Below are 10,632 nucleotides of genomic sequence, written 5' to 3' on the forward strand. Positions count from 1 at the left end.
TCCTGGAACTCACTCTGTAGACCAGGCTGGCCTCGAACTCAGAAATCCGCCTGCCTCTGCCTCCCAAGTGCTGGGATTAAAGGCGTGCGCCACCACCACCCGGCCCCACCTTATTTTTTGAACAGGACCTGTCACTGACCCCACAGCTCACTGATAGGCTGGACTTTCAGGCTAGCATGCCTGCAGACCCTCCTGTCTCCACATCCCCAGGGCTGGCATTTCAGGCATGTATCCCTGTGCCTGGCTTTTTCGAAGGGTGGCTGGGGATGTGAACTCAGGTCCTCATGCTGGAACGGCAAGCGCTTTACTCAGCTGTCTCAGCTCCGCAGGATGCACTTCTTAATGGAAGAGTCATGCTTGTTTCTAGAACAGAACCGTTCCTCCAACAGGGCCCTCATCTTTATGCCCCAGGGAACCATCTTTGAGACAGTGGCCAGGGGAGCTTGGAACATCTACTTGGTGGTCCACCAGTCCTATGGTCCAGAGCTCTCCTACCCAGGAATCTTGTAGCCTCTCTGAATTCTGGGGTTGGCATCAGCAGTGAGTGAACCTCCCACCCAGCAGTGTTTCCGGGGGGCAGCACTCTGAGGGGGGATGCCATCTGCTCTTTGTCTAATCTGACTGTGGGTCACACTCCACCTGTCCAAGAATCTGTGTATCTGGCTTCGGGGGAGCTCAGGGCTTTGGCTCGTCTCTGAACATCCCTGATTACTTGTTGTTCTGAACGTGGGTAAAGAGAATACCAGTGCCTGTGGCTCCTTTAGGATTCTGCTCTCTTGGTAGGGGAAAGGTGGGTATTCTCCATCCCTGGTTCCTGTATTGTAACTGAGGAGTTACTAGGGTGGGTGTTGATGTCCACTCTCCCAACCTGAAGAAGACATCATCCAAGCCATCCCCAAGTGTTAGGTTCTTCCATCTTCACAAGTGAGCTCAACAATTTGCCAGTCAGGCCTCATCTTAGCATCTCTGCCCATCTGGGTAGAGGATTTCTCTATGGAAAGAAAACCTTTGTTAATCTATTACTCGGCTCTGCACAGTAGCAGGCTCGGGTGCTCACTACCCAGCACCACAGCTGGCTCCTCTCAGGACAAAGCCACCCTCATGGGCTCGTGCACCTCTCCCTACAGGTCATGCATGCTCTGGAAGGTTCTGCCTTCCAGATAAAATGGTCATCCAGTCACGTAGGTGCTGGCGTACTTGTATGCTTTGAGCTATAGTGTCAGGCTTCCCTGAGTCCTGAAGCTAAAAATAACCATGTTGAACTATAGTTATTTTTAGGGATCAATACAGGGATGCAGTTCATCCAGCCATAGCTGCATGAGCCCCTCAACCCTGCCCCAGTGCTCTGGAAGTCAGGGAGACAGAATCCAGTGCTATCCCACTCACCTCCCTCCAAAGAGGCTGGAGCATGAGGCCGGAGCGTAGCAAAGTGTGGCCTGGCTCCTGGTGAGGAGAGAGGCCCTCGGACCACTGAGTACATGAGCCTGGGCCTGCCCCATGTCTGAGGGACAAAGAGCCCCAGAAGCTCCCGTTCATCATTTCCGTTCTAGTCTTTTAGCTAACCAGAAGCAGGACGACACCCTGGTCTGACTGACCACTCTGGAAGTAATGCTTTCTCTCTTCAGTTGGCTGGAATATATAGGTGATGGCTGGCAGGTAAGATGTCTTCCGGGGACTATAAATTAGTATCCGAAGGCTGGAGAGATGGCTCAGTGGTTAAGAGCACTGACTGCTCTTCCAAAGGTCCAAAGGTTCAAATTCCAGCAACCACATGGTGGCTCACAACCATCCATAATGAGATCTGATGCCCTGTCCTGATGTATCTGAAGACAGCAACGGTGTACTCACATACAACAATAAATACATCTTTGGGCCAGAGGGAGCGGGGCCAGAGAGAACAGAGGTCCTGAGTTCAATTCCTAGCAATTACATGATGGCTCACAACTATCTGTACAGCTACAGTGTACTCATATACATAAAAAAATAAATAAATCATTACAAAACAAACAAAAAAATTAGCATCCGAGTATTGAGGTTGACAATAAACTAGGAGCACAGAGTCCCTGTGTGGGAGCATCTTGCTTAGAGAAATGAGCATTCAATCCATTTAAGCCATTTTTATTCTTTTTTCTTTCCCTCAGATTTCCTCCAAAACGCTCTTAGGGCTTCCACAGGTTGACTAGAAAGGTGCGGAGCATCTGGCCTCAGGCATGGAGACAGGAGGCGTTCCACAAGCTTGCCACTTGATATGCCGCATCAGAGAGGCAGCCAAGTGTGGTCAGGCTATGGCCATTCGCCCGAGTGCTAGGAATCGCTGTTCTAGGATTCTTTGATTTTGTCTCAGCTGTCATCTCTCTCATGGCATGACTCTCTTCATCCCAGCCCTTCTGTGTGACCTCTTAGGAGATCCTCGCTGTCCATGAGGGCACCATGTTGCTACCACAACTCTTGCAGTTTTATCAGTGGTACCCCTAATGGTGTATCTACTCTGCCATCTCACTGTCTCCTTGGTAACCAGAGATGCTAAGCCACTTCCAGTGCCTATTGCTCATTTGAGTCTTCCCAAGTTTTGAGTCCTGTCTCTTCTACTTCTTGGTGCTATTGTCGTTTTGGTGGTGGCTGTCCCCTACGATGGGCCTGCAGACAGCAGCTCAGGGAAAGGGCAGTGCCACTCACTTGGGTGACACTAGCCAGAACCTGGTTCAGACAGCTTGCTTATTTGTCCATCCACCACCCAATCTGTGAAAGGGACAATGTGGGCTCAGATGGGCTGGGTGACACCTGCACCCTCCATGGGCATACAATGGGGGACAGTCCCAACATTAGGCAGAGAAAAAAACATAAGAACACCCTAATATGCATAACACACACACAACACATAAGCAACATAATACCGTTATTTTCCATATCATTTCAGAATATGGAAGTGATCAACTTTACAAAAGAGCTGTGTCAAACAGACACACCTGTATTTGTGAGAGGTCACTCAGGGCCCCTGAAGGGCATACATGGCCTGTCAAGAGAGGACATAGGGAGCACAAAATGACCTCCCAGCAGGGCCATTAGAGAAGAGGTGGATGGATAGACTAGACCCAATCAGGAAGGTATATAGGGAGTTGGGACGTTGGTGAGTTTTGCTGTCTTTAGCCAATCTGTATTTACTCACAATTCTGAAAAGAACTCACTAAATCTATGATGGAGACAAGCACACATTGTTGATGAACAGGTCAGAGGCAACCTAGCCTCCTTGACTGCACAGGCACCGTCACGATGAGATTTCTTCCCTGCCCTCAGTACCAGTTTGGGATCTGCTCACTGCCCACATGGCCTCTACACAGAAGCCCTGGACTTGTATCTAACCACCTGCAGGGCTTCACACCCAGCCCAGAAAGCCTCATCATTACCCTGGGACCATGTCCCTTCAGCCCTGACTGTCCCTCCTCACTGCCCCTCCACCACCTTCTTGGTCTCTTTTCTGCTTGCTACAACAAAATACCCTGAGGAAAGCATCTTAGGAAGAAAAGATTACTTCGGGCTCACAATTCCAGGTTATAATCCACCATAGTGGGGAAGTCAAGGAAGCCATTTGAAAGCATGCCTGAGCTCAGCACAGTTTCTCCATTCATACAGTCCAGGAAGCCCATCCAGGAAATGGCACCATCCACAGTTAAGATGGGTATTCCAATGTCAGTTAATGTAATCAAGGTAACCCCTGCTACCCCCACTAAGGAATGCATAGAGACCCATCGCCCAAGGGATTCTGGGTTCTTGTAAGTCGATGATAAAAGCTAGCGATCATAATCTGCCTGACTTGTCAACCTGACACCCAAACACATCCCTCTGGAGCTATAATTTTCTACTCCTTGTTCTCACAAGCTCATGACCATGTGTGTCATCATGCATTCAGTCCAACTTCACAAGTCTCTATTGTTCATAGTCTCGAACAATTCCAACACTTTATAAATCCAAAGTCTCCTGTGAGTTGCTATAAAACAAAACCAAGTCATGTACTCCCAATATATAGCGCAGAGTAAATGATCCTATTCCCAAAAGGAAGAACAAAGACAGAGTGGGAACAGCTAGACCCTTTAATCCCACTACTGGAGAGAAGAGACAGTAGACCTCTGTGTTCTAGGCTAGCCTGTTCTACATAGCAACTTCAAGGCTAGCTAGGACTACATAGTAAGAGACCCTAGGGGAATGAGGGAGGAAGAGAAGGAGAGAGGGAGGAAGGGAGAAAGGGAGAGAGGCAGGGAAGAAGAGAGGAGGGAAGGAGGGAATAAATAGACCAAAACAAGATCTAACTACAGTAGGGCAAACATTAAACACTACAGCTCCCTGTCTGGTGTCTGGGTGCTGTAATCCTCTGGGCTCCTGGGCTATAAAAGACTTAGACAGCTTCAGCCCTCATCCCTCCAGCTCCGCTGCCCTCAGCAGACACTGATTCTCCTGGACCAGCTCTATCCTGTTCCTATAGTTCTGTTCAGTGCCTGTCCTGTGATCCTGGCATTTCCAATGCCCTAGGACCTCCACTGCAACCTAGGCCTTACCTTTACAACTTCAGACAACAGCCTGTCTGGGTCTCTCTGCAAGGACTCCAACCCTGCCACACACTGGCCTCAGTGGATTTCCACACCACCTCAACAGTCCAGCTTCCATGCCTCTAAGACCATTACCTCATGGATTACGTGCACCCCCACCCACCCACCACCCACCCCACCTCACTCCTGCCACAAGCTCTGCCAACTTGTGTATGCTGACTGTAAGGAAACACTTTTCTTGGCCATTGCTCTTGAGCAACAGGGAACCTTTCAGCTTAGGGTCTTTTTTTGTTTGTTTGTTTTGTTTTTCCTTTAAATAAATTTGGAGCTAAACAGGAGGGAGCCTCTGGAGGGTGAGGTTTCCTATGGTGCTAGATCAGCACAGGAGTTGTCTCTTTAATGGTGCCTGTCTCTAACAGTCACAGCTGCTTGCTCAGCACCGGCTCGAATATTCTGCTATCCTGAAATTTCCACTGTTCCACAAATCAGTCCACTGTCTTTAAAGTCACCTTCTCTCAGGTTCTCAAGACACAAGCAGAATGATCTGTGTTCCTTGTAACACTGCTATTGTGGTGGTTGGAAGAAGTTTGGTCCCATAGACTCATAGGTTTGAATGCCTGGCCAGAGGGAGCAGCACTTTTAGGAGGTGTGGCCTTTTAGAGTGGGTGTGGCCTTTTGGAGGGGGTGTGGCCTCGTTGGAGGAAGTGTGTCCCTGTGGCTGTAGCACACAGTATGTGTCAGCTATCCACAGTGCTGTTGTCTATAGCAGCTGGAGTCCAAGGATATGAACTGCTCTGTAGCAGACAAGATTAAAACAACGGAAACTGTGATTAATGGGAACACACCCATGCCAGCCACACCTTGGTGTTCCATAACCCAGGGGAGGGCACTGGTGCCAGGGTTGGGAGCACTTGGCCATGCACCTGGGAGGAAGGGGCCCCCAAACACTGTGCTGTCCACAGGTTCTTGCAGAAGCCTGGCCCGGCACGTCCCAGGGATATACCCTTGAGCCAAGTGCCCCGGCATCCTGCCAGGGCAACACAGACTCTGGCTGGCTCCCAACAGCTCCTGAGCCCTCCGAGGCCCCATCCACCCCAGCTGCCATCGATTCTGGACAGTGTTTACCGTGTAGTGAGATGGATTCACCCTCTGGGGCGGCCTGCAGGGATTTAATGAGCAGACAGCAGACTCAAGAAAGATGTGGGGAGTGCTAGGGACTAGAGGAACACAAGCCCTTCCCCTGGGTGACAGGGCTGGTTCAACAGCTACAATGGGGACCTCCAGCCTCGGCCATCTGTGCCCCCTCAGTACACACGCTTGATGTCCTAACAAGCTTGGGGTCAAAGACTAAAGTTTTGATACAGAGCAGTAGCTGGCCCTCTGCTCGGTATCTACTGATACTGACTGCTTAATGTCTGGGCATCTGGTGGTAGAGACATCCTGTAGGCCACCCACCCTCTCTAACTCTCACTCTCAGGAGATGGGTTAATACACTGCCCAGTGGGGTCTATTTAGACCCTTGAAGGGGCCTGGGACAACACTGCTGGAATCCAGGAGACCCAGAATCCTAGTCCTAGGCTAGCCAAGAGCCAGCTTTTTCCTGGCAAGTGGGCTGTCCATGTAACTATCAGATGGGATGCTCTTAGAGCCTGTCAGTTCCTGTGCCCTGGCTCCTGCTGTTACACTTATTCCCATCTACACAGGGGGCCACATGGGGCTGCCCCATCCAGATGAGGCTCAGATAAGTCACCAATTCGCTACCTGGGTCTCTATCAGCTGGCAGGGCCTAGACTTCCACAGGAGCCACTCCCCACAGTGACACTGCCCCTGACCTGTCTTTCACCGTCACCTCTTTACCTGAAACAGGCAGAGCCACCGCCCATCCAGGAAATGAAGTGGCCATCATGAGAGTGGACCTGGTGGTGGGGCCCCAGGTTTTCACGTTGACATTGGTTCTCGAGATGCTCCAGCAGTAGTCCAATCAGATTGTCAGAGATAGTGGAATGGAGCCACCTCTATCCTGGCTACTCGTAGACCAGTCCCACTGTGTCCAGAGGAAGTTCTGGGAGCCATGTAGGTGTCACCAAAAACCCTGCATCAGAAAACCTGTGTGACACTAGGTTTCAGTTTACACGAGAGCTGAAGCTGAGATGCAGCAGAAATGGTCAGTCAGTTCATGTCCATCTGTGGACTGATGCCTCTTTTAATGTTATCATGTCGTAGAACTGTTTCTTTAGCCTGGGGAGCCTGGCTTCTTCTACTCAGAAAGCCTACTATCCCAGCTCATGAGGCTGAGGGAAGGGGATCCCGAGTACAAGGCTAGCCTGGGCTACATACCAAGACAAAAGGAACGGAGGCTATGTAAGGAGACCTTGCATGTAGGCAGGGAACACCTCCCACTCCTGGGAGGATGGCTCGGCTGTGCAGGGCACAGCTGACTTTGAAGCCTAACAGTGAGATCATTCTGTTCCGTGCCAGTCCACACATGTCCCCAGCCAACCCTCTTGGCATTCAGGTGGGAGGTGATGTCTCCTTTAGCAAACCGTCATCGGTGATGCGACCACAAGCCTTTCTGGTCCTAACGGATGGGTGTGGGACTGGCTGTTGACTGATGCGAGCTACCAGCTCTGGGTTGGTTTCTATACGGTCTTGAGAGCTTGCTTCTTAAGTTGTTTTGCTTTCTCTCTCTCTCTTTCTCTGTCTCTCCAGAATTGACGATCGGGGTAAGAAATCTGGGCAAGACACGAGCCAAGCGTTCCTATGTGTAAACATGAAGTCGATTCCCACTAAGTCTCCACCAGGATTACTATGAGGGAACCACAGAATAAACTGGGTGGAGTAATGCTGGGTCTCAAAGGCCTGGGGGACAGCAGGGGAAAGGGCTGTGACTGCCTAGGAACATACTGACATCCCACAGCATGGAGACACCCCCACCCAGAGATGCCCTGATGCAAGGCAGAGATTCTGTTTTCATAGGTATAAGCACTCATCTGTCCACATCCAGAGTCTGGCTGGGCTTGCCTCTCTCTGCAGATTCAGGCTGGATGTGGGTCCCTGGAAACCTGCATGAAACATGGAAGCTAGTCAACCAACCTCAGCTGTACAGCCCACAGCACTGAATTCCCCAGGTTACTGCATAAATGACAGCCATGCACCCTGAGATGTTCTCTGGAATAGATGGAGAAACGTCTGTGCCTGGCTCAGGCAAGACCTGTGTGCAATCCCCCTGTGGGACATGTGGTTGACAGGATTTGAGTTTGCTGTACACCGGGTAAATGGAGGATACCTGGAAGGATGCAGCATCAAGGAAGATCTTGCTGGAACATTCCCTGGGCATCTAAGCCACCCCAACTTGCTCTTTCTGAATGATCCCACCTCGTAAGCTTGTGAGCATTGAACATCAGTGCTCCTGGCTGTGGCTGGAGCCTCACGGGTTAGTAGCATCCTCCTGCCTGGGGCTGGACCCTGCCTGTCCATCCTGCTCTGCCCAGTGGTACCTGAGTCAGTAACTCTGAGCCTAGGGCCTTATCTAGTGCCTTATCTAGCTCCCAGGAGCTAGGGTAAAGTGCTTCCAGGGACAGGATGCCTGCCTATGTGTGGCTCCGGGCAGGGTGCTCCTGGGCTCTGCTGAATCTCAGGGCAGCCTCCAACACACCACATCTGCTTGCCAGGAGAGCCTCACCAGAGTGTCTTTGCCACCGTGGTGTTTGCTGCCAACTGCCACTCACGAGCACTCGAAGCTCACACTGTGGCTCCTTCCACCCACCCTGTGGAACAGGAGCTCAGTGACATCTGGGAGATTCACATCCTCTGAATACCTATGACCCTATGCCCCCTCCCCCAAGCCAGCCTGGGCTCCTGGACCTTACTGGAAGAAGAAGCTATATATATTCAGGGATGCACGAGGCACCGGGGCCTGCTCACAGCCTCCTCCAAGGTGTGTTAAAAATGGAAGTGCAGCAGCACCTCACCCTCCGAGCACCAACAAAAGCTGACAATGCAGACTAAAAATAACAGGTGTTTTTCCTGGAGGCGACAGAGTCAGGCTTGCACCGGCACCCCTCTCCCCTCCTGTACTCAAGGGGCTAGGGCTGTAGAGCCAACTGGTCCTGGATCTCAGATCTCATGGGCTCGTAGAGACTGTGCGAAACCCTTTCTAGTGGCCAGAAGCTGCAGGTACGACATATCTGCAATCCTACTGTATGTCAGCGCTGCTGCAATGGGCTAGGTGAGGGCAGCAAGGGGCCCCTTGTAGGGGTTCTCTTCTGCCTCAATCCAGGACCTCTGTGTGATCTTCTCCATGTGTTCCTGGCTATCCTGGTCCTCTGAGCCCAGTGAAGAGGAGGAGGTGGCAGAAGGAGACACCATTCCTAAGTGTCCTTCCAAGTATGCTGAACCTCAGAGAGGCTCCCAGCCCTGTGGTCATACTAAGGTCTCCACATAGTCATGGCTTCTTGAGGCCTCTGGAGTGTGTGACTTGGCAAAAGACCAGGAGGGCCGGGCAGTGGTGGCGCACGCCTTTAATCCCAGTAGTCGGGAGGCAGAGGCAGGCGGATTTCTGAGTTTGAGGCCAGCCTGGACTACAGAGTGAGTTCCAGGACAGCCAGGGCTACACAGACAAACCCTGTCTCAAAAAACCAAAAACCAAACCAAACCAAACAAACAAACAAAGGCCAGGAGGACCAGGGCAGTGGTTGTGGTTGTGAAGCCAGCTGAGGTCTGGACCAGCATGGCTCCCATCTTTCACTGTGACAGCTGTCCAGCCCAGGATGCCCCTCAGGGATGTGCAGCTGGAGAGCACCATGAATAGGCAGGCTCTCTTTCCACAGAAACCTCCCCCAGGATACTTACTCAGCCTCAAAAGGGGGAGCGTGCATGCACATGACAGAGTTTGGACCCTTCACTACAGACTCTCCATGGGGACACCCTTCCACAGAACAAACAGGACTGGAACCTCAATTTCTGCTTCCCATCATCCCTTACCTGCCAAGGGTTGCAAGCCTCAGCCGATATATAGATCAGGGACCAGAAGCAGCTTGTTGGGTCAGCTGGTCATGGGCAACGTGGAGAGGGGAAAAAAATCGAACTCACAAGCACTGTGCATGATGGGTTCCTCAAGTCTCTCCAGCCACCTTGGAGTTCACAAGACAATCAACTTTTCTGAAGGAAATCCTGAGAACCATTCTGTGTGTCTGAGCTATTATTACCCTTCTCTGATGTCTACCAACATACTCCCAGGAAGGTGGGCCAGGGAGGAGGCCACAGGTCTAGGGAAGACCCCACCCCCGTCAGGGCCTGGCTTGGAAGAACAATGGAGAGAGGTTTCCCTTGACTGCCTGTTTCTGGGGCAGGACCCGTGGTCCCAATGCATGGCCCAGGCCTCTACTGGAACTTATCGCCCTAATGGTATTCTTCAAGACATTGGTAAATGTTCAGACTGAAGCAATAACTAAGGGTTAACCATTCCTGGGGTCATAACAGACCCCTGCTTGTCCTCTTCTCTGGGTCTTGGAGAGCAACCTGGCTTCTAGGCCCTACCCTATGTGAGCATAGCAAGGCCCAAGGCCTCTGTGTGCAGAAAGCAGTGTGCAGGATGCTGTTCCTGAGGCCTCTGCATGCAGAGCTGGATGCCCAGACAGTTCCCTCACCCAGCCAGGTCCCAAGTCTGACTCTGACAACATTTTGTTCTTCTCTTATGTGAGATGGGCTGCTCACACTGGGTGTACTCCAGAAAATGCATCGTGATTTAGTTTCTAGAACTATGCTTGCCCCACCCTTGCTCCCCCAGGCCTGGTTCTGCTGTGCCAACCGGAGTCCCAGATAGCCATGTCACTGAACAGGAAGCAGGGCTTCTCCAGCCCCACACCCAGGCGAGAATCTGGAAAATGCTCTCACAGGGCAGATCACTGCACTGCTTCAGTGGGCTTTGGCTAGCTGCGGAACCTTAGGCTGCCTGGAACCAAATAAACATGTGGCCCAGGATATCAAGTTTATAAGGACGCCGGGCGTGGTGGCGCATGCCTTTAATCCCAGCACTTGGGAGGCAGAGGCAGGCGGATTTCTGAGTTCGAGGCCAGCCTGGTCTACAGAG

At 51.6% G+C, this 10,632-nt stretch overlaps 1 long non-coding RNA gene across 1 annotated transcript in view; it reads left to right on the forward strand.

The window, feature by feature from the left end:
* Window positions 1–7,373, forward strand: part of LOC110304090 — an 8,653-nt gene extending 1,280 nt beyond the window's left edge. Inside the window, exon 3 of the long non-coding RNA XR_002379011.1 lies at window positions 7,251–7,373. This is a non-coding gene — a long non-coding RNA (uncharacterized LOC110304090). The remainder of the gene's footprint in view (window positions 1–7,250) is intronic.
* The last annotated feature ends 3,259 nt before the right edge of the window (window positions 7,374–10,632 follow it).

This window comes from Mus caroli, chromosome 10 (genome assembly GCF_900094665.2).
Source record: "Mus caroli chromosome 10, CAROLI_EIJ_v1.1, whole genome shotgun sequence".
Lineage (NCBI taxonomy): Eukaryota > Metazoa > Chordata > Mammalia > Rodentia > Muridae > Mus > Mus caroli.